At 32.8% G+C, this 25,919-nt stretch overlaps 1 protein-coding gene across 16 annotated transcripts in view; it reads right to left on the bottom strand.

Annotated features, from left to right (window-relative positions):
* RYR2 (ryanodine receptor 2) overlaps positions 1 to 25,919 on the bottom strand; it is a 712,857-nt gene that overhangs the window by 515,273 nt on the left and 171,665 nt on the right. The gene's annotated exons all lie outside the window — the stretch shown is intronic.

Raw genomic sequence — 25,919 nt, 5'->3', positions numbered from 1 at the left:
CCAAATGGAATCATAAAGAGCCAGACATAACTGAAAATGACTGAATAACAAAAATGATGAGAGATGGAGGAAGATTGTACAACCTTTTGCTACCATCATCGATAGTCATGGTAGTAAAGAACTTAAACTGAAGCATGAAAAAGTCAAATGATTAACCTTGGGGACATAAAATTAAGCAGTAACTTTGGGGCTAAAATTCAGGTTTTCAAATTTCTATAGAGCAGAGCTCATTCTATGATATAATTTTGTTACTCTGTGCCATCAATGGTAAAAAATTTAAAAATAAAACCCTTTTCATTATGACAGGAAGTTTCTTTCTATGCATTCTGGCATCTGATTAGGCTTAAATGTTTTAAATTATTAACATGAGAGATATGGTGGAACAGAAAAGTAAGAACCAGTAAGAGAGAGATAACAAGATCTAATGGAATGAAAATTTTTGAAATTCTATCATTCATACTTAATGCTAAGCACATATTAAAAATCTTAAATTCCATCTTTGTGGAAAAGAGGGGAAATAAGTATACAAAACAGAAAAAACAAGAATTTTGACTAAGAAATAAAAGACTAGGTTAAAAACTAAAAAAGAAAATAACAAAAGACATTTTGAATTTATCTCATTGACATCTAAGATATTCCATGTCAAGCAAGATAAATATACATCTTGCCTATTCTAAATACTATCTTTATCACAGAAATCACTTTCATGTATATGCGTCTATATATGTGATTGGGAAAGAGAAGACTTTTGTATTACACACATTAGAATGCTGACAACAATCTTCCTTGCTGAAATATACCAGGGATGAGAATAAAAGATCTGCCCTATAGAAACTAGATGCATAAAACACTTAGATATCCTAGGAGGAAAGCAATTGCTTTCTGTGATGTAGCCACACAGACTTATCATCACACAAACTTACTGCTGTATTTGAGTGAGAAAGGAATCCTAAAAATTTTCTTTCCCCACATAGACCAAAATATGCTATGTGGGGAAAGATAATAGAACTGATATGATCAACTCCTAAGATTAGTCAGACAGCAATTTGAAATAAGAAGGGCTTCTAACCTTTTTATATGTTTCATCCTTCATACCATCATCTCCAAAATCACATTTTATTTTATTTCTTTTATCTTCCTTCCTTCCATTCTTCCTTTTTATTTTTCGAGTAACCAAAGTACAGAGATTTTTCCAGTCTCAGCCATTTTCTGCACTGAAAAATGCTTCACTTCTCTGGATAGACACCAAGTACACAATGTGAAGAAGAACAGATCCCAGAGAGTTTTACTGCAGTATGTTTTCAGTAACATATTTTTGTTCATGATGGAATATTATTCATAGAATCTTATTTTTATCTTGCTTCTGGAATTTTTCTAATCATACCTGTACACTTAGATGTTTATACTGACATTTCAGACATCTAAACTTTAATATATGGGACCTGGATGTTGCTACATGGATACAAAATTTTCTTTAAAAAAAAATCCCAACACAATGAAACATTAGCTTGCATTTTTTTGTCTCTGGCTCTTGATGCTGCTGTTGGCAAACCTTTTGAATTCTGTACTTGCTAATTATGACATAAGTGTAATCCTTCAAATAAAATACAGTCATAGTCTCCAATATGCTGGGCACTGCAACCCACATATTTTCACAAACTTTCAGTAAATTACAAAAATTTTAATGCTACTAATAAATTAGTAAGATAGAAAAAAATTGCTGGCCTAGGAGCTGAACTACTAATCCAACAAATTTTATTTGGGTAGTAAATAATCCCAAATAATGGACACATTGTAGATTCTTTCTCATAAAAACTGTTTACAAATAAAGCACCAGATCAAGTCTTATAACTGAAAAAATAAGAAAATTAGTCAGATAATGAGAGAAGTAGCTAGCCTTTCAAAGAAAGAAGATTAATGAATGAATTATCTCAAGTATATTCAAATGATTATTCAAAATATTATATCAATAAAATATGTTTAGTTGAAAATACCTTTCTACCCAGGATGAAATGAATCATTTGTGGAAAAAAAAGTCAGAAAAATATGTATTTCCCAGGAAATGTAGATTCAAAACCAGTAACAAGAGGTTTGTTAATATAATACAGAAGAGAAAAAGGGGATAAAACTCCAATACTTACAAAAACTCTCCAATAGTTAGAAGGCTCACCCTGCAGATTCCTAAATCTAAACCTCTTAAAGAAACATCAACACCCCACAGGAGAAATCAAGAATTAATATGTATAGGCAGTAGTAAGTGTATAAAATTCAGTTACTAATCCAGCAAAGAAGAAATGTGTGATAATGACATGGGATTCCTTCATGAAGATTGGGGAGACAGCCATATGCAAGTATGTCATACCTAATCAAATCAGGAAGCATGCCCTCTTTTCTGGGGTATTTCTTTGGAATGTGACTGAGAGCCAACTAAAAATAATTTTTAATTTGTCAACAGAGATTCACTTCTGCTGATAGGTGTAGGAATAAATAAAACTTTCAGAAGAAATCTGAATTGCATCTATAGTGGCTTGAAGTCCCAGAAAGTAAAAGGGGAATTTTTATTTTTTCAACCATTCAAAAGAAATAATTTTGCTAGAGCAAAAAAGGCAAAATGGGTATAGTGGAAAAAATAACTTTAGATTTGGATTCAAATCCTGGTTCTACAACTTATTACCAATGTTATCTTGCAAAAGTGATTTCAGCTATCAAGCCTCAGATTCTTTGCTTGTTAGATGGAAAGTTATCCTATATGGTCTCTCAAATTCTCTCTAACTTTAAATTCATGATCTTATTGAATTTCTGTACAAGTGTTTAAAACATTTGAAAGATGGGGTCCTAACTAGAGATAGAGTATATCTCATGAGGCCAGAGAAGAATATGTTTGGTGAGCTGAGCAAAAGAGCTTTAGACCAAAATTTGAAGAGAAGAAAAATAACAGAAAAATAAAAATCAAGCAATAGGGAAACTAAAAAGTGTGACCTGGAAGAATTAAAGAATAATGGAATCTGAGAGCTGGAAGGAACTCAGAGGTCATCTAGTCTAAGCCTTAGCTAACCTATGAATCCTTCTCTAATAATCCCAACAAATGATTATCTTTTCCCTCTGGATTCCTGACTCTTTGCAAACACACACACACCCATATCCACACAAATACACACATCGCCATGCTTTACACGTGGATAACACAAAGCTTGAAGCAATAATCAATCCACTGGATGATAAAATAAAGATTCCAAAATATTTGACAGGTTACATAACAATGGGTTGGAATAAATAAATGAAATTTCATAGAAATAAATGTAAATGTAATAAGGAATGTCCCTTTGGAGGAGCATGGGGAAGTATATGAGAAATCTAGGATATATAAAAACAAAAGATGTCAATAAAAATCCACTAATTTAAAAAGGAAAAAAGAAGGGGAAAATGATATGTCTTCAATTTAGTCTTAAAAATCACCAGCTTTAGAACACTATAGATGACAAGTAATGAATAAATAAGATTTATTTATTTAATAAATTGAATATTCATTTGACTACAAGATGAAAATGAATTAACAGTTTGACATGGTCATCAAGAACACCTGATATAATTTTACACCACATTCTATCCAGAACAAAGAAAATAGCCAATTCACTGACCACTTTGCTAATTGGACCACATCTGGAATATCATATTGGATTCTGAGTTCCACATTTTCAGAAGACTATTGAAAAAGAAAGTGACTACATACAGAGTAAAGCAGCCTGAATGATAAGAGGACAAACAGTTGAAAAACTTGAGATGTTTATGCTGAAAGAGGAAAATTTAGGGAAGAAATGAACTATCCTTCAGCATTTAGAAAGATATATTGAGAAGGGATCATTAGGATTTACCCTCAATAGTTCCAGCTGGCAGAAATTGGACCAATAGTTGAAAATTGCAGAAATGCATATTTCAGCTTGTGATAAGCAAGAATTTTCTCATTAGAGCTTTCCAAAAATGGCATGAGCTGATTTGTGAGATAATGAGTTCTTTACCACTGAAAATGTTTGATCATAGGCTGGGTGGTTATTCTTCAGGGATCTTATATAGAGTATTCTGTCAGGGAAGGTCAGATTAGGCCTTATTTCTTCTAAGGTTTCTTCCAACTTAAAGATTCTATAATTCAGAAAAGACTTGCAAAAGGGAATAAAGCTGTGTGTATGTGTGTGTGTGTGTACATATCACTCAGAAAGAAAAATAAGGAATCCCATGCTTCTTCTTAAAACTTCACACAACCACACTTAACATTCCTTCCAATGTTCAACTTCAGAAACTGACTTTTTTTAAACCCTCAATGTTTTGAAAGAGACACCAAGAAGACTTAGTAGAATCAGCTCTATATCACATCCCAACTCATATACAGAACCCCTCACTCACATAGACAAAGATGGGAATTATAGCAAGGACTATATAGAGAGCCCAAAATTACAGCAGCATCAGGGGACATCAGTAACATGACTGATAACACAAAAAAAAAACTCAGCTAGAAGTTAATTTTAATACCTTGCTCCACGCTTACAAAGCAAAAATGATCATCACTTGTCAACTCCTGATGGCATTCTGAAAAACTGACGTTGTTAAGAGTCCATCTGTCCATCACCACCACGTTCACAGTCATTCCCTGTAGCTCTGCCCAAGTCTCAAGTGTTATTCACCAGACACTCTCACTTTTAAATCTAAAAGACTGCTTTGGCACTGTTCCTGTCCCCTAAATAGACTAACTACATTTCACTTACTGCATGTATGTACTACTGGCTAAGGGAGGGTTGTGATACATGCTAAAGAAGACGCTTATCCTCCCCCTCCAAACTCCCAAGAGCCCCATAATATTTCTTTTGATTTTAAGTTCAACACTTTTCCTACTAAAGTAATATTTTTTTATCAACTAAATAGAGAAAATTCCCATTTCATCTTTGAAATACTCAGAATCATGTTATAAGAAAAGGCCTTCAAAGATGTCATATTCAGCTGTTTTCTAGACAGATTTTTAAACTTAAATCCGGAATAGTATTCATTACTAGGACCTTAAACAATTTCAGCCTCTTCATAAATATACTATACTTGATACCAAATGAAAAGATAAAAGTGATTTGTGAATTACATTCTAAAATATAGTAATTCAGCATTCAAGTTTTATCCAGTTTGTTCCACCTGTGGGAGGCTGTAGTATGCTGGAATAAACCTTGGACTTAAGTTCAAGGACCTGAGTTGTAGTCCCAGCTCCATTATTAACTCAATTAAATGACCATAGGCAAAAAATTCATTGCTTTGGACTTCAGCTTTGATTTCCATAAAATGAGGAGATTGTAACAGATGATCCTTATGTACTTCCTTGCTCAAACAGCTATGATTGTATGATTCAATGGATTCCTGCACAGCAGTCTTGACATGAGTATGAATAGGTATGTAGTTGATATTAGAAACTTCATGTAGGTTAGAAAACTGATCAACTCAAAACTGTCTTATCACATCATTTACTATTTAATTTTACATATTATCTTTTAGAATTCAGTTGTGTCTGGTATTAAACCAGGAACTCTAAAAGCATGAATAAATCTATGTCTTTTGTTTTTCTTTAAATCATTAGGTAAAAAAGCATGCTAAATCAAAAGGTTTCTATCCCTTTCCATTTCTATCCCTTTCCATGTGTGGGCTGATCAGCACATTTCTTTCCAGACTAATCCAATCTAATAAACATTTATTAAATGCCTCCAATGTGCCACTGCCATATTCTACCAAGTAGGAATTTTGAGGAAAACAAATCCTCAATGTTTATATAACAGAGCAATTAGCAATAATTTCCATAAGATGAAAATGAATTCTATTTCTTGGCTTTTGAGCACTTCCAACATACACTTATACGAAAAATAAATAATGCTTTTTGACATTTCACTGGTGGCAAATAGATACCGTTCAACAAAACAAAACAAATGAAGAAAAAAAAAATCTAATGTCTAATTAGCAGGAAATAAATTTCATTTAAGTGAATAAAAAAGTGTACCTTATTTTTCTGACTGAGAGTCTTCAAGTAAATTAGCTTTTAGAAGAAAAATGAATAAATAGAAAAAGTCCTATTAACATTAAAGATGTTTTGGCAAGAAATAATTTATTCAGAGTCAATGAAAATAGAGGTCAATAGAGTGCTTTTCGAGTGAAATGAATAAGCTTTTTTCCCCTAAATTATATTATAAACTCTTTATATTACTTTGAATCAGACTTCACTAACAAACTACCCAGTAATATAATCTATCCAAGATTAGTCTAAGGTTTAAAATCCAAGTCTATATGAAGTTGTGGGCTTTAATCTATCATTTCACTAACATTAAGGATAGCAGTTTGTTTGTTGGGTATCTTTCCAAGCCTCTCTTCTCCCACTATTTCTGCCATCAGACATTCTTCTCTATTTTCCCTAGAGTGAATTTCTCTGCCCTTCATTGCCCTATTATTTTATTGTACATTTCTCCTTTGTTACCTCCACACTTGTGGAACTGCCTTTGTTCTCCCGAATCTTTCTCTTTTACATATTCTTCCTGCAGTTCCAGACACTTCTGACTGGGTGACAATGCAGCTAGGTAGGACAGCTTATTAAACTGGCATTTTCTCTCTTTCTAGTCATTGACTTCATAAGAGAATGTTGCTTGTGAAAGTTGAACCTGAAAGTTTCCAAGCCACTGGGAAGCTTAAGGTGTCTAATGACTGAGTTTCATCTTCAAAAAAAAATGCTTCCTTCCCAAAATAGCAACTAACTTTTCTAATTCTTCAATTCATGATTATTTTTGTCCCTTCCAGTGAAAAAGAAGCATTAGGTAGCAGTTAAAAGCAAACTATCTCACCATGAGAACATACATAATTTAAAACATGGCATCATGAAGAAAATACAAATATGTTGACAATGCTGGAAAAAAAAAGGTTAGTTTTAAATTATCTGGTATGTGTTTTAAGAAAGGGACCTGTAAGCCTATCAGACTCTTGTTTTTCTGAGGTCTCTTCCTTTGCCAGATTTACTTTGCTCTTTATGCGTTATTACATATTTTTGTGGGTAGTTTCTCCTCTTACTCAATTGTAGTATCATAAAAAAGTAAAGAGAATAGGACAATTGTAGAATTAATAAAATCACAAGGCCCATTTAACATTTCCCCTTGAATGAGAAAAAAATCCCATACTTGTCCTCTAATTTTCTACACAGCAAGAGTTTAATAAATTATATTGATTGATTCATCGAAAGTCTTTTATCCAATAAAGAGCTTTTACGAGGCCCAAGAGATTGGCATGTGGATGTGAGGAATGAGGTGGGAAAAGTAGGAAGAAATGTCTTTTATGGGTTTTTCCCCCAGAATTCATTTGTAAAACAGGCATTTGTTGCATGACATTCCAAGAAACAGTGTTATCACCATGAGATTTTTCATCCAGAATTTTATAAATATTCCAAATTCATCAATGTGCTGCTTAATAAAGGCTTTCTATGAAATTAAAAGATAAAATTCTGCCTTATGAAGAAGAATGTTAATCTAACAACATAAAATAGACATGATTAACACCTACTTCATGTTTCATTCTCTACCTGCTGTTTTTTTAAGCCTTACTATAAATGCAAAGATATGTCATGTTTTATTTTTACTTTAGTGCAGAATTCATAATTAAAATCCAGTTAATACAAGCAATACAAGTACTTTTAACACTGATGCTGGCTACAATATGTAAAGAGAAATTTGCATAGAAGCATGTGATAATGAATCATTGAGCTATAACTACTGTACAGAAAACTTTTGAATAGTCGTGGGAGAGATGTATGCTACCCAAATTCTAAGACGTTGTGCAAAAACTAAATGATTCACTTTGAAAGGGGCTAATTGTAATTAAAATGGTCAGGTTGCCATTTTTAATGAGAAAATGAACCCATTGATTCCTTATGGGACATGAAAAGCTTTTGTAATGATTGACAGAATGGCAGTCTCTATATGTTTAGGTAAGGAATTGCATCATGAGTCACAAGTGGGTGAAGATACTTTTCTCTCTGCTGGTGTATAATTTTGTTGTATATTTGGAAAGAATAGAAAATTGTACATAGTAGATTCGCAGTTTTGTATTCAATCATCTTTTTTATTGTACTGTGTTTTGAAATGCAAGATTTGTTCCATAGGTTAAAACTATAATTTAAAAAATAAGTAATATGTCTTCCCATTTGCAAATGGTTTATAAAATTTAAGTAAATTTTATATGTCTGTAATTTTTCTTTTTAATGAATCAGTGCTATATGAGAAAAAAACAAAACAAAACATTGGCCTTAGAATTGAATAGCCTAAGTTCTAGTCCAAGTGCTATCATTTATGAACTGTTTTACTTAGGGCAAATAATTTACCTTTCTAGGCCTCAGTTTCCCAATCTGTGAAATGAGGATAACATTTGTACTGCCTATATTATGAGTTTGTTGTGAGAAGAAAAATGAGACATAAAAACACACTGTAACAAAAAAAAATCAAATGGTTATATAAATGTATATTTCTATTATTGTTTAGAGTTGTTTTTTTCATTGGTGTTTAGAATTCCCTATGAGGAAACTCTCCCAATACAGATCAGCAACTGTTTAGCAACTTATACCTTTGCAGAGATGTCTTAGGACACTGAGAATTCAAATTACTTACCCAGGGTCACATAACCAACATATCAGAAGCAAGATTTGAACCCATTTATTTTGGACGCTAAGGCTAACATTCTATCCACAATTTCATGTTGCCTTTCTTCTTCATTATTATATAAACACGTGTAGTATAAATAATATTCATATATTAACAAATTACACGAAACCTTTAAAGCTTGAAAAATTAAGCTCTCTTGGAACTATGTGGTTTTCCACAGAGAAGTTGCCAAAGAATGATGTGACCACTGAAAATGACTGGTTCCCTGTCTGAACCCTGTCTGGTCTAACACCATACAACTTCTTTCGCTGTTCTTAATACTTCATTTCATTGCATCCTTCAGGGAATTTCTATCATGAAAGACATATCCTGACTATGAGACTCTATTGAGCTGACATGTCACGAACAGAAAAGTTCAGCAAAGTCATCTAACAGTATTTTTTTCAAATTGTACATTTTTGTAGTCAGGACTTGATGTTAGAAAGGATCTATAAAAGGGTAAAAAGATGATTTCCCTTCAGTGACTCCAAATTTGACTGTCCCCAAACATACTCGTACATCTCAATGACTAAATTCAATAACTTGTTAAATGAAAGTATCTCTAGAGGCTTAAAAATGTTGCAAATGTGACAGTGAGAGCCATAACAACAATATTTTAAATGGGAGATGACTTGTGTCAGAGCCTCTTTTCTTTCCTCCCTCCTTCCTCCATACTTCCCTTCATGTCTCCCTCCCTCCTTAGATAGCCTTTCATGTCTTTGAACAATGTTTTAAAATATATATATATATATATATATATTATAAAATATACATATATAAGGCATATATGCCTTATAAACTATAGTGTGCAGGATATTATTTCATTAATCTCTGTTAATTTAGCCTTCCATACAGCTCATTTTGTAAAATAGAGATAATAATAGCATCTACCTCCTAGGGTTGTTGCAAGGATCAAATGAGATAATAAGTAAAGCAATGAGTACAATGCCTGGCTCATAGTAAGTATTATTTTTTATAAATGTTCATCATTATTACTAGTAATAGCATATACATACATACATACATCTATCTACATGAATTGTTTTATAAATTGCCTACACTGGAAAAGATACAATTCATCTCCCTCAAAGTTATACAGTAATGGAATAATATTGAATACTTGTACTTAAAATACTTATAATAATTAATATTTTGAATAATATAGAGTACTTAGAATGAGAAAGGCAATTAACTAGGACTAGATTTGTAGGGTTGAGGAAGCAAATATACCAGAACCCTGTTTTAAAGAAATTATAGAAGTGGAATAACTATTACGTGAAGTTCTCTTTGGTTCCCTATTCTTTTATGTTCAAAAGAAACTAGGTGAAGCAATTAGTGGGATACGGATTGCAAATAGTTGTTGTAAATAGAGATACTGCATATACAAACATAGCCCTCTTAAACTGACTTCATAAAGTCCTTGAACATCTTCATATGACAGTTAGCAATTCAAGTGAAGAACAAAGATTTCAACTAAACAATTGTGCTCAGATCAGATGGCGTCCAGATATGGGTTGAATGGTGTACTGGGCTGCTAAAAACACTTTAGATGAAGCCTGATTACATTATTGGCAGTATCATTAAATGCTGCATATAGGGTTGTGACTACACTAAAGCATGGCCTTATTATTTTATATTATAAGGAAATTTAAAATTAGACTCAAAAGCTGATACAGTGATGTGCTTATAATACATATAAGAGAAATAAGTAAATTCTAACACATTAAGTATACTATGGGTAAAACTTTTCTTTTTTTCATTTATGCTACATACTCAAGGATAACAGAAGTGACAGATCTAGAAGGTATTTTAGAGATTTCTAGTCCAACAGCCCCTTGCCATTTACAAATGAAGAATGAGACACGAAGAAGTAAGATAATTTCTCTATGGTCATGTCTAATTGGCTTTTGTTAATATAGGTGGGTTTTTTTTTCCTAAATTGTTAAGAAAATATGTACTTACATTACTCAAATATGAATTCTCTTTATCTTTATCCTTTATTCAACAAATATTTATTGAATATCTATTATGTATAAGAAAGTCATGAATAATAGACAATATGTGCTCTGTTCTCTAATAAAAATATTTAAATACAATGCCTAAGCTCAAAATACTTTACTTATACACATGAATCATTAAAAAACAAATTTCAAACCTGCTTTGTCCACCCTTAAATGTTATACTATTGTAAGCAACATTCCTAGTGCCCATCACATAGTCTGATTTAGTCAGAAGAGAAACTACTAATATAGAAGCTCACATTATATCTGATGCTAAAATGATAGCCCTTGTGATCTTATTGTTGCTAGCATGTAAAGTAGCTAAGATTCTAATTAAAGATGTTGACCTTGATCCAAACCAATGAGCTTTAATCTGATAATGAAATCTTAACATTCACTAAAGCATTTATTTTATTTCATTTCTTTTCCCCTGTTTTGAACAGAGCAAATGTGACAAAGTATTTGAAAGCATTATGAAAAATATTGTGTCATACCAATATGATGTGGTAGTATTATTATTATTCTTGTTAATATTAATATTATCTATATTGTACTTAACAAGTACTTTAACATATTTAATATGTATGGGACTACCTGCCATCTAGGGGAGAGGGTGGAGGGAATGAAGGGAAAAGTTGAAACATAAGTTTTTGCTAGGATCAATGCTGAAAAATTACCCATGCATATGTTTTGCATATAAAAAAACTATAATAAAAACAAAAAATTGAATATTCAAAAAATAGTAATGTTATCATTTAATTTATGGAGAAGACATTTTTGTTCTATGTCCATGGCTATCAAGAAAATAAATTTAGGAACCTCTGAATAAAAAGCAGCTTAAAAAAAATCCCATCTCCAAAATTTCTGACAGGTAGTCAACTTAATTTAGATGGATCTATTTTTCACTGCTATTGCATTGTTTTGTTTGGCAAGACAAAGTAATATAAAAAATTATCTGTATTTGCTTTTTAAATTAAAAAGCAACAGAAAAAATCCACTTAAACCAATAAATATGAAGAAAATAGGAAAACCAGGTAAAGGAAAGACAGAGTACGGGAGAAAGAAAAGGTGGGCTGACAAAACAGGAAAGAAGAGAAGACAAAGCGACTCAGAGAGTGAGATATACAGATAGATAGAAGAAGTGAAATGGATATACAAATACAACATAGAAAAACACATACACACAAAAAAAGAAATAGAGATACTGAAAGAGAGAAATCATGGTTAAAACATTATAAAAAATTTTTATTTCCTAGAAAAGTATAGAAGGCTAAAAGTATACTTTCCCCTTTTCCAAGGGAGAAAAACCTAACACATATGCTCTGAAGAATATGAAATAACACATTTAATTTTGTGCAAAAAAATCAGTCATCTCTTTTTACATTATGCTGTAATTACCCAGCTCATGACCACCATTATCTTTTTTTTTTTAATTTAATAGCCTTTTATTTACAGGTTATATGTATGGGTAACTTTACAGCATTAACAATTGCCAAACCTCTTATTCCAATTTTTCACCTCTTACCCCCCACCCTCTCCCCCAGATGGCATGATGACCAGTAGATGTTAAATATATTAAAATATAAATTAGATACACAATAAGTATACATGACCAAACCGTTATTTTGCTGTACAAAAAGAATCAGACTCTGAAATATTGTACAATTAGCTTGTGAAGGAAATCAAAAATGCAGGTGGGCATAAATATAGGGATTGGGAATTCAATGTAATGGTTTTTAGTCATCACCCAGAGTTCTTTCTCTGGGCGTAGCTGGTTCTGTTCATTACTGCTCCATTGGAAATGATTTGGTTGATCTCGTTGCTGAGGATGGCCAGGTCCATCATAACTGGTCATCATATAGTATTGTTGTTGAAGTATATAATGATCTCCTGGTCCTGCTCATTTCACTCAGCATCAGTTCGTGTAAATCTCTCCAGGCCTTTCTGAAATCATCCTGTTGGTCCTTTCTTACAGAACAATAATATTCCATAATATTCATATACCACAATTTATTCAGCCATTCTCCAACTGATGGGCATCCACTCAGTTTCCAGCTTCTAGCCACTACAAAGAGGGCTGCCACAAACATTCGTGCACATACAGGTCCCTTTCCCTTCTTTATGATCTCTTTGGGATATAATCCCAGTAGTAACACTGCTGGATCAAAGGGTATGCACAGTTTGATAATTTTTTGAGCATAGTTCCAAACTACTCTCCAGAATGGTTGGATTCATTCACAACTCCACCAACAATGCATCAATATGACCACCATTATCTTAACATTTATAAAAATACCATAGTCACCTTGTCTCTTCCCAAATTCAACCACACCGATTCTACTTCTGTCACATCTACAACTGTACAAGCAGTTCACATCTATAAAACATAGCATCATAGTTACTTAAATATTTGAGATAGGAGCTGTGATTTTATCATTTTGAATACTCTGTCCTCCATGCCTTCTTAGCCTATATTATTCTTGTTCACTTTCTCACAAAACCTTCATAAACCATTGACCTAACATTCCGGAGGCCTTCCATGATATGGTCACTTTTTATGTAACAAAAAGGAATGTGGATCAGCAAATAGTACCAAACTAAGGTTTGGGGGCTCCTCATCCCCTAAGACAATAATAACATTGATAATAATAAGAACAATAATTACTTCTTGCATATATATAGGATTTTAAATTTTGAAAAGTAGTTTCATGAACAAAATGGTAAGGTAGGCATTACAGGTATTATTATCTCCATTTCAGATATGGAGAAACTCAGGTTTAGGAAAGTTAAATGTCTTGTCCAAGATCACACAACTAGGAGTCAATCAGAGTCAAGTCTTTCTTGATTCCAAGGACAGTGTAAATTATCTGTCACTGGTTTTATCTCAGCCAACACTGCAATATCTTAAAGGTTTCCAAGTTCTCTGCACATATTAGACAGGGTTCTTATATTCTAAACTACTTTGTACTTAGTGTATTCATATGTAAAATTGGTATAAAAGAGCAACATTCTTGAAAGATTACTTCACAATTATATTATGAGGCATTAGAAAAAGACAGAATGGGAATGAACTAAATGGCCTGAATAAAAAATAATAATAATACTTTTACCTGAGCAGGGAAACTCTTGAATGAGTCTGAAATTATATAAGATTTTTTAAATTCTCTCATGATACTGAGAGTCTAAAACCTGGATAGAACATGTTACATATCAGGCAAAACTAAGTAACTAACAAATTTCTTATCTCCTGATGAATATATGAAAATTGTCCCTTATAATAATACAACCATGGCAGAAGGAAAGAAAAAAAAGCTCATCGACTTCCCCTCCCATTGTGATAATGTCAGGAACTCTTAATCGTAATCATTTCTCAGGAATCCTTCCTACCAGCATGGCAAAGGTAAAGGCTTGAAGAGAATGCAAGTAGTTCTTTCAGTCCATCACATATTGCAGCAGCAATAGTGAAACCATGAAAAGGAATTGGCTTCTGGAGCATAGCTGAGTGATTCGATAACATGATGTTAATATTAACATCTGCTAAGTTCTTCATGGTTTCTGGCAAGGCAATGCACAGAATAAAAAGCACTAGCATGTTTTTAGAGGAATATGATTATATTTATAGATGTATGTAAAGAGGCACCTTTAATCCTGTAGGATACGAATGCATTGCATTTCCTAATGCAATTTTCTATATGAGTAGAGGAAATGCAAAATTGTAGATAAAGAAGTGTCTTAAGAGTCAGGAGGACCTAGATTCAGGTCTCACCTCTGACATATACACAACTTATGGCCCTTGAACAAGTGAATTTGCTTTCTAGTTCTCAGGAAGCAATATTGAAGATAAATTATACAACAGTTGCAGGTCTCCATTGGTAGAGGGAGCTCCTCACCCAGAATATCAAAGAAATCACAGGTCTGGAAAAAAAAATCAAATCAATCTGTTGCCCATTCTCCATGTTTGAATTTAAAAGTCTATAAGCCATAAAATGACTTTGCAAATTGGGAAATAATATTCATGTGAATGAGGAATTTATATCTGGATTTCCACTCATCATCCTTTTGAATTCACACCCTTTATAAGTGGTAAGAGGAAAGAGCATTGAATTGTACAATCTGAAGACCTTGCTTAAAGCTTTTTTCCTGTCACTTTAAATGGTTACATGATGTTACCCAAGACACTTCACACAAGTCTAAGAGGCAGGGAGCCTCTGAAAAAATAGGAACACATTTCATAATTGTGGTAAAGTGTCAAGAGGAAAATGTTTTGTAAATTGTAACTTAGTAATTTGCAAAGTGCTTTGTAAATTCTAGAGAAATATAAGCTATTAATCAGCTGTCTCTCAAATGAATAGGTCACCTATCAGTGTAATGAATTCTTTATTCTTCTATTTAGACTGAACCAAACAATTAACTCCAGAGACAGCTCTTCAGATGAATTACATCTGTTATTAACCCGTTCACATTGAATGGCCATGGAGAAAAAGGAAGTGAAATATATAACTATTTATTTAGCTTTATAATAGAAGCTTACATAAAAAGCTTGGTAAGAGATTGAAAATATAGGCAAAGTAAGAAACTTTGGATTCTATTATCAATGTATTTCTTCTGTGTATGAGTTCTGTATCTTCCACATCACTGATTAGGTTTCAAGGGAACTAAAACCATCTCACTTTTAAAGACCATCACAGAATAACATATCAATGTAACACATTTTTAATATTTATGGCTATCACTCCTCCTGTTAGAATGAGGTGAGGGACTATCTCATATCTGTCTGTATCCCCAAATTTGAGCAGTACTTGGCACATAGCAAGAACTCAATAAACATTTTTCCTTCATTTGTTCTATCAATATGAAGATTTTTTCCCCCTTAAAAGTTACTGAAAAATCCCTTAAAATGCAGTTTGGGGCCTTTTTCTTTAATAACTGAGTCTCAAGGGACATAAAGTATAATTTGCTATTATCTGTTATATTATAAAAGATCAATGATAAGGTTACTACTGTAAAGAAGTTAAAAGAACTGAATTCTGGTCTTGATTCCATCATTAAATTGCGATCTTGAAGCCAAACACAAACACTTTAACCTACTATAGTTCTTCTAATAGACTTCTATGATGGTGTGGTAGAAGAGGAAAAACAATGACTAGGTAGTCAGGAATCTGAGTTCAAATTTTGCTTTTGATACTCATCCATGTGACTTTTGGCCAAGTACTTCAACTTTCTCTGCCTAAATTTCCTCATTTATAAAAAGCAGACCTCTGAGATTCTTTAGTTCTATAGCTATGATCCATGGAATTAAAGCAATATAACAAATTTGAAGGTTTTTTCTAGTACAGCTCAATCTGTGAAACATCTTACTAAAGTGTAAGGATCAGACTAATTTATATTCAATTTTCCTTCAAGTTCTATCATTCTTATGATCTCACAATTCTGGTGACTGTTACTGTCACAATTCGATATTTCAGCTCTAGGTTTAAAAAAAAAAGTTCTAATGGCTATTTTAGCACATAAAGTATCTTGCTTTCTTCACTTTCTGCTACTTGTGTTGATCTCTTCCAAGCCGAGAATTAAATATAAATCTGTATCCCTTAGATGAGATGATGTAGTGGAAAGAAAATTGGCTCCAGAGTAAGATGACAGAATTCAAATTCTGCATTTGTTACTTATTTATCCATAGGATGTTAGGCAATCTCCCTTTGTCTCAGTTTTCTCACCTGTAAAATGAGGAAGTTGGACGAGACTGAAGGAAACAAATTTCCTTTTGGTTCCAGATCTATGCTAATGTTTACAAATTTCCATAGCACTTTTAACAATCAGAAGATCTAAATACTATTTCCAGATTCTCTAGATCACCCATTCTTATGTGTAAACCTAAATCTCTTTCAATTTTTCCATCTGTAATTAAGACAATATTGCTTACAAGGTAGCTGTACAACCAGTATAAAATCTTTCCATCTTCTAAATGCAGTTTGCCTTTTACTCAGTATTTCCAAGAGTAGATAAGGCACTCCTCTGAGGGTAATAACAGAATTAGCAGAGGATCATAGACATACAGTAATCACTCAGTGGCAGTGGGGATGATTCCAGATTTGGAGGCAAAAGAAATTCTGTCATGTACAGGATTAAATAAAGGAATGAAGTCATATGGTCACTTTGATATTTGGATGGCTCTATGGAGACTCCTTCCATGTTACAAACCCGATCCCCCTACACCTTTTCCATATGTATATGTGGGTGTGGGTGTATATGTGTGTGTATATGTGTGTATGTCCTATACAAGGACTAGCATGTATCATTTATCTTGGTACAAAATTATTTCCATATTGCCAATGGTTGGAAAAATTTAATTTAAAATGACATAGAAATATATGTGTGCATACATATATATATATATGCACATGTGTATACACACAAATATATACATATATCTATATGAAGAGACAAAGACAGAGAAAGGAAAAGGGATACATTAAATAACTTATTTAAATACCAATGTTCCAACATTGATTAAGAATGAAAAGATAAAGTAGATTTTATTCAAGAACTGTGCTTCTGAAAAGTTGCATGAGAAGTAAATATACATATATATTAAATTATATCTCATTTAAATGTATTAGAATGTTAGTAAATTCTTTTCAATATGGCCAATTATCCTATAGTTTTTCAGTTTTTTAAGATCAGGTATTTTTATCTAAGATACGTCCCAATTTACAAATGGGTTGTCTTGAAAAGATTAATTAAGTTGGCTGTTTAGAACTTAGAATACATTTAGCAAAAGAACCAAAGGTAAAATATAATGATAGATTATCAGGCTAACCCATTAAAATCCATCTAATCAAAAAAAAAAATAAAGCTATATAGTAGAGATGCATCCATCCCACAACCCCTAGAACTACCTAGGATTTGAGCATCTTGGAGTTGTAAACATGTGACTTGAAAGGGAAAAGAAACAAAAGGCTTTCCAGGAGAATTCATCAACAGCAAGAAAATAGTGTTGTTGGACTCAGAAAGTAGTGATGTGAAGATGTGGAAACAGAGTGGGGATTCTGTATCTGTAATTGAAAAGGGGGATGGTGGGCTGGGCAGATGCTCCAGCTCCAAAAGTAGTCACTTCTCTGTATGACTCATTTGTGAGTGTCCATAAACGAAGTACTCCCTGCACTGGGTTTCCTTAGAAAATGTATAGGGAGGTAGGTTTAAATGCATTTCACCATCCCCTAAGCCTAAATTCTGTTAGATTCTTAGATACAAAAATCATTGCTTTCCCCTTTGTTTCTTTGATGTTGTTGTTATTATGCAGAAACCCCAGGCCATCAACATTTTTAATACTACATGATCTAAGGAAAGCTATCCATATATCTTCCACCTGCTGACTGTAACTCACATCAAAAGGAGACCTAACTTACAAACATGAATATGTTTCAATATGTCTATATGTTTTGACCAAGATGAGCAACTTTGGGCTTCTGGCAGTGAGGAAATTTCTGAAACCTGTTTTATATAGGTTTAGGGACTAACATCCTACAACCCTAAATCAATGACAAGTTAAAATGTGTGAATTCACTTTTTCAATGTCAGGTAACCTTCTGTAACTATCTTTTTCCCAAGTGGGATAAAAGCTGTGGATGAAAAATGGGAGCCGCAAAGAAATTATCACTGCAGTGCTTCATTTTATGTTCCCACATGTAATCCATGATTAGAGTGATTTTATTTAACCTGCATATTGTGAGGAAAAGAAAAGACTTGGTTATAGCAATATTAAACAGCCTATGTATAATTTCTTAGGGAAAGACACCAAAGCTTCTACTCAGTTTGGCTATAGGATGCAAAGACAAGGGCAGATTTACTTAATATATCAATTTAATGCATAATATATTGAGTAAATAATTGCTGTCTTAATCAATTTAATGAAGAATCAACCTTTCTCACTTTACATTTGAGGAAACTAATGTCCAAAGAGATTTTGATCTGTCCAAAATTGCAAAAGTAACAAGTAACAGAGTTCTTATTCTCTTGTACTTGATGGTAGGTAGAATTTCACAATAAAGTGATTGTGGTTTATGTAAGAAATAGAAATACATAGTGCTAGACATTTTGGACCGTATCTATCCATGGGCTTTCAGGGCCTGACCTTTGGCTTTTAATGGAAAAGTAGGGTCTTTCTTTCTACCAGCTTCTCTGGAAGGAGCTTCCCATACAATAAATGGCATGCGTCAGTGGACTGATTTTTCATAGGCAGTGGGATGATGCTTATCTTGGTGCATACTTATTTCTACACTATTAATAGTTACAAAAGCTAACTTTAGTTCAAAACTTACCCTTGAAGAATTTCTCACTAAGTAATACATAGAGAACATATTTCTCTTCTAACATCACGACAGCACTGGGGAAACATGGGTATAAATTGAATTTCAAATGAGATTGCTAACCATCACAAGATAATATTTGTGAGTAATCACAAATGCTAATAAGTGACTTATGCTAATAAGTTCTGTCCATGTTATATAGACATGCACTCATTAGAGTCTGTAAGAAATACAACTAGTAAAAATATAATGTACAGCATTGTTATTCTATTTAAAAATAATAAGATTAGTTCAATGGAAATAACACTAGACTGAAGTTAGGATTCCTGGGTTCTTAGCCTGGTTATGCCATTAATTATCTTACTATATAATAGGTTATACTTCCAGTGATGCTTTTACACCATTGCTTACTTCAATGATGAGTCTGCTAAAAAAATGATCAACAGTTTCTCATTGTCTACCAAATAAATAACAGATTTCTGAAGCTGCCATTCAAGGCCCCTCATACTTGCCTCTTATCTAACTTTTCAGTTTTATTTCATAATATGCCTTTTTGCATACTTCATGTTACAGTCAAACTACACTAGTATCCACTGTCTTTAATCCTGCTATCTCATTTCTCCATATTTTTGCATACAGATTTCCATTTACTGGAGTCCTTCAATTCTCTTTAAGGTATAGTTTCTCTGCTAGCTTTGGCAATAAGAGCTGAAAAAGAGATTAAAGGAATAAGAATAGGCAATGAGGAAACCAAATTATCACTCTTTGCCGATGATATGATGGTATACTTAGAGAACCCCAGAGATTCTACTAAAAAGTTATTAGAAATAATCCACAACTTTATCAAAGTTGCTGGTTATAAAATAAACCCACATAAGTCATCAGCATTTTTATATATCACTAACAAAATCCAACAGTCAGAGTTACAAAGAGAAATTCCATTTAAAGTAACTATTGATAATATAAAATACTTAGGAATCTATCTGCCAAGGGAAAATCAGAAACTTTATGAGCAAAATTACAGACCACTTTTCACACAAATTAAGTCTGATCTAACCAATTGGAAAAATATTAAATGCTCTTGGATAGGGCGAGCAAATATAATAAAGATGACAATATTATCTAAACTAATCTATTTATTTAGCGCTATACCAATCAGACTCCCAAAAAACTATTTTAATGACCTAGAAAAAATAACAAAATTCATATGGAAAAACAAAAGGTCAAGAATTTCAAGGGAATTAATGAAAAAAAAAATCAAATGAAGGTGGCTTAGCTGTACCAGATCTAAAATTATATTATAGAGCAGCAGTTACCAAAACCATTTGGTATTGGCTAAGGAATAGATTAGTTGATTAGTGGAATAGGTTAGGTTCAAGGGATAAAACAGTCAACAAATATAGCTTACTGTTTGATAAAAATTTCTGGGAAAATTGGAAACTAATATGGCAGAAACTAGGCATTGATCCACACTTAACACTGTATACCAAGATAAGGTCAAAATGGGTTCATGACCTAGGCATAAAGAATGAAATTATTAATAAATTAGAGGAACACAGGATAGTTTACCTCTCAGACCTGTGGAAGGGAAGGACTTTATGACCAAAGAAGAACTAGAGATTATTACTGATCACAAAATAGAAAATTTCGATTATACCAAACTGAAAAGTTTTTGTACAAACAAAACTAATGCAGACAAGATTAGAAGGGAAGCAATAAACTGGGAAAATATTTTTACAGTCAAAGGCCTGATAAAGGCCTCATTTCCAAAATATATATAGAATTAACTCTAATTCATAAAAAATCAAGCCATTCTCCAAATGAAAAATGGTCAAAGAATATGAACAGATAATTCTCAGATGAAGAAATTGAAACTATTTCTAGTCATATAAAAAGATGCTCCAAGACATTATTAATCAGAGAAATGCAAATTAAGACAACTCTAAGATACCACTACACACCTGTCAGATTGGCTAAGATGACAGGAAAAAATAATGATGATTGTTGGAGGGGATGCGGGAAAACTGGGACATTGATGCATTGTTGGTGGAGTTGTGAACGAATCCAACCATTCTGGAGAGTAGTTTGGAACTATGCTCAAAAAGTTATCAAACTGTGCATACCCTTTGATCCAGCAGTGTTACTACTGGGCTTATATCCCAAAGAGATTATAAGGAAGGGAAAGGGACCTGTATGTGCACGAATGTTTGTGGCAGCCCTCTTTGTAGTGGCTAGAAACTGGAAACTGAGTGGATGCCCATCAGTTGGAGAATGGCTGAATAAATTGTGGTATATGAATATTATAGAATATTATTGTTCTGTAAGAAAGGACCAACAGGATGATTTCAGAAAGGCCTGGAGAGACTTACACGAACTGATGCTGAGTGAAATGAGCAGGACCAGATCATTATATACTTCAACAACAATACTATATGATGACCAGTTCTGATGGAGCTGGCCATCCTCAGCAACGAGATCAACCAAATCATTTCCAATGGAGCAGTAATGAACTGAACCAGCTACGCCCAGAGAAAGAACTCTGGGTGATGACTAAAAACCATTATATTGAATTCCCAATCCCTATATTTATGCCCACCTGCATTTTTGATTTCCTTCCCAAGCTAATTGTACAATATTTCAGTCTGATTCTTTTTGTACAGCAAAATAACGGTTTGGTCATGTAAAAAAAAAAAAAAAAGGTATAATTTCTCACTTCATCTAAGAAACTTTTCTTGATCTTTCCGGTTGAAAAATGATCTCTTTCTTCCTCAGTTTTCTCATCACATTATGCCTTGATCTTTCCTTTACACTCCTCCAGCTCTCTCTTCTAGCTGGTATTTCTTTATTTCTTTTTAGAGAATAAGCCCCTTGAAAGCAGAATTTGTGCTGTTTATATTTTTTTCTCAATGACTATAATACAATGTCCTACCTTAAAGAGATGCTTAATAAATATCTATCAAATTGTCAATTTTTTTAACAGAAGGGAAAATGAAGGAATAATGTGATAAGTTGAGTCTTAGAGCTCAAGCTTTCTGATACTGATTTCTTTTTTCTAGACCACATATTATGAAACATTCTTAGACAAAGAAAAATCTTGCTCTTTTCTACTTAAAGTCTTTCAGAATCTGAGATACCCTTTTTTTACAAGCCAAAAAGTTCACTTTATTTTTATGAAAAGTTAAATTTTTACATACTCTACTGTGTACTCTAAGGGACTTTCTTATCCCTCAGAACAATTGAATGGGTATTAGTGATCTGGGAGTTTCTTAAGGAAATACATAGACCACTAGTAAAAAAATATAAAACATTTTTGCAGCAAGGATGCTCAGGCAATCAATCAGCCGTTCTGGGAGTGCAGCAGAAGAGACATAGCTCTCTCTTCACTATGTGAAACTCACTTTGTGGTGCTGAAAGATATTATACTCTTGGGTTTGAGGATGGGGGTGTCAAAAAACAATTATTTGCCAAGGATGTAGGATGTATCTACTACCTGAAAAGAAAAGAGAGAGGTAAAGAGAAAAGGTAAAGAGAAGTCAGGAAACTTATGAAAAGGGACTATTGGCTGATTCCTTAGAAAATGAAATAAATATATTAAATAATAAAAATAAAATAATAATAAATAAATAACTCGGTAATAAAAATAAAAATAGGAAAGAACCCAAGTGACAAATGGTGTCTAATAATAAACTAAGAATTAGATACTTTCCAATTCATTCCAAGTAGCCACAATAACTTCTCAGGTTACTTAAAGCTTTATGAGAGGGGTAATAACATTCATCTAAAGCAGGGTTTGGTTTTTTTTTTTTTTTTTTTTGTTAAGTTATGGCATCAGTAATAAAAGCTAATAGGAACAATGGATCTCTCCTTCCTAGATTCAATTAAATGACTGCATTTGGTTAAGAGGAAGTCTTGATTTTTTTTTTTAACCCAGTGCTTTTAATACCGATTTTGCAAAGGGTGTGTGTAAGGGTGGGGGTGGAGGAAGGGGACAAAAAAAGAAAAAAAAAAAAGGAAAGGGGAAGAAGCTCCAATTCACAAAGAGCAATTAGTGCAAATTGGAAAAATCTGGCTGCTAATTTCATCTGATTGTTGGGCTTGGATTTCATTTGTCTTGCTTTAGTTACAAAACTATTTCTTGACTAGGAAACTACTTTAATGATTATACAAAGAAGAAACAAAAAGTCAGAATGCTCATTTGTGAATCATAGAGCCTTGAAAAGTGACTTTTACTTCTGAAAGTGCCAAGTTTTATCAGTAAGGTGACATTTTCGAGTCTATGTCTGTTTTTAAGATAAAATGAAATGTAACATGCTTTCCAGGGTGAATAAAAAAAAAATTGAATTCCTCACTGTTTTCTTCTTCAGTTTTTCTTGGAATTATAAAATGCATCTGGTGATCATTTTGTTTGGTGTTTGAATATTCATATTTAAAATATTTATCCTAGGGTTCATCTGCACAATGCTACAAATCTGAACGAGCCATAACACTGATTTATAGAATTTTAGAATTTGAATGTGACTGCAGGCAAGTTCCATGCCCAAAATGGAATCCCTTTTACAATCTATCTCCCTGATCTGTGGTTTTCTAGTTTCTACTGAAAGAATTCCAGTTAGGGAGACCTCACCACTTCTCAAGGAAGTCCATATACCTTGAGGACAATTTTAATTGTTAGACATTGGTTTTGTATTTTGTTTTATTTTTCTTCATCTCCCTAAAAGCAAATTTTACCCACCACTTCTATATATGTCTTCAGAGGCCAATTAAACAATCTTTTTTTTCCCCACATAGCAATGCTTCTTTCCTAAACAATGAACTAATGTAAATACTGCATATAAATAACATTTCAAATAATACTGGCTCACATTTGTGAACTGCATACAAATTGCTTCTGAATGTTTCTGCTACACTTGGAGTCCAATGCTCACAGTCCTGACTTTAAGACTAGCTTATGTGTGATTATATTTGGAAATAAAGGAATGGAAAAATAATATCCATATCAGAATGTAAGCTTCTTTTGTCAACAAACCAAATTAACAAGTATTTATTCAAGCACCTTCTATGTATACAGTACAGTGGCATTTCTCCCATTCCTCATTAATAATACATTCTAGATATTTTTTTCAGTACTGGAAGAATTATTCTCTATCTTATTAAGTAAAGACTTTTCTCTTTTTCTCCAAAATTAGGTTATTGGCCTTCCTGTCTTTGGCCTGAACACTTCTCCTATTCTTGACATTCCTATCAACCTATACCATCCTTTTGTATCTTTTCTCCATTGTGTATTCTTGCTTATATCCAGTATTAATATCTTTTAAAAATCTAATTTGGTCATGGGTTCCTTATGCATCCACATCAGCTTCTTCCTTTTCTTCTTCCTTATCAGAATTATTTGTATTTATCTCATTCATCTTTTTTCCTAAAAAGCTTTCTTTCCCTATTTGATCAACTTCCCCTGAAGACATCTGTGCTAGGGAAATCTTACCTCTTTCACTAAATTTTTTAAAATGAATTTTTCCAAAATCTAGAATTTGCATTAATTTATACCCAGCTTTCCCTTCTTCCCCAGATTTTAAGATGAAATTGTCTTTTCCCCAAAGGTTCTTATCTTTTTAATTTTTTTTATTTTAGCATCCATTATCTTCTTGTTAACCAGCTTATCAGTTCCAGAACAGCACTTCCTCTATTTGTTCTTTCCATCTTTTCAAAATTAAATTTTCACCAAGGAAATTAAAGTTATGAGTTGTTTTACTTTTGACAATGAATGCTTCAGCAGATATTCAGATAGTTGAGATCCCCCTTTACTATTATATTAGCTGTCTGCTACATTTATGATTTGTTTCCTGAATTCCTCATCTATTTATTTCTTTTGTCTAGGTAACTATAATAAATATTTTACCACCTCCATTGATCCTTATCAAAAATTTTCCAACATCTTTCCCTCCCCATTTTCTAGATTTCCTCACATTCACTATATCCATTTTAATAAATTCTGTTATTTAACAATTCCATTGACCTATTCTTTTGAATGATCCAAGTTTCCATAGCTATATTCAAGTAGTGAGTCCCATTTTGTTGTCTCATTGATAGCTATGAGATTTGGTTTTCTTTCTTACTTTAGGATTTCTTGTTTTATCTTTTTTTTTAACCCATACTTGATGCATTTGTGCATTTGTGATGTATGTGGCTATGAGTTTTGTTACTGGCATTCTTCTGAGATATCATCTTTTAAAATTACTGGTACCTTGTTATTTTTAATTTCTAAGTTGTACCTACTACTGTTCATAATCTCTTCCTTGGTAGATTTATGTGGACAATTTTCTTCCTCCTTTATTTCCTGTAATATAGCAGTGTTAATGCACTATTAAATGGCTCCCATCACCTAGAATGGATTGTAGTTTATTCAATTAAGCTATCTACCAGAAGTATTTGGCTTATATAATAATTTGTTAGGCCTATAAACTGCTTTGAGTGCCACAGCTTTTTTTTCAGGATATGGAATTATTTCTCCCATAATTAAGTGCTGTTGATTTCATCAGGCTTTGGAAGATGAGAACATGTGCTATTCATATACTTCTTTACAATCTATAAAACACTTTCACAAGCATTACTTCAATCTTCGTAGTCTTATGAGGAATGCAGTGTAGGCATTATTCTCTTCATTTTATAGATGGAGAAATCAAGTCACGTGTGCTCAAGGATTTTCATGGAAAAGGAATGTAATTTGTTTTGTTTGTTATAATATTACAAAATCTTTCCCCAGTCACAGGGAAATTATTAAACATCACAGAGGGATTTTCAATCTTCTAATTTCAACACTTTGATAAAATTTCAGAAATGATCAATTCATACTAATCTAGGCTCAGAAGAATCAAAGAATACCTGGATTTGGATTGTTATTCAAGCAGGGGTCCTCAAAC

This window comes from Sarcophilus harrisii, chromosome 4 (assembly GCF_902635505.1).
Source record: "Sarcophilus harrisii chromosome 4, mSarHar1.11, whole genome shotgun sequence".
Lineage (NCBI taxonomy): Eukaryota > Metazoa > Chordata > Mammalia > Dasyuromorphia > Dasyuridae > Sarcophilus > Sarcophilus harrisii.
Note: the sequence above shows the minus strand (reverse complement) of the source record. Positions and strands in the feature narration are given on the sequence as shown.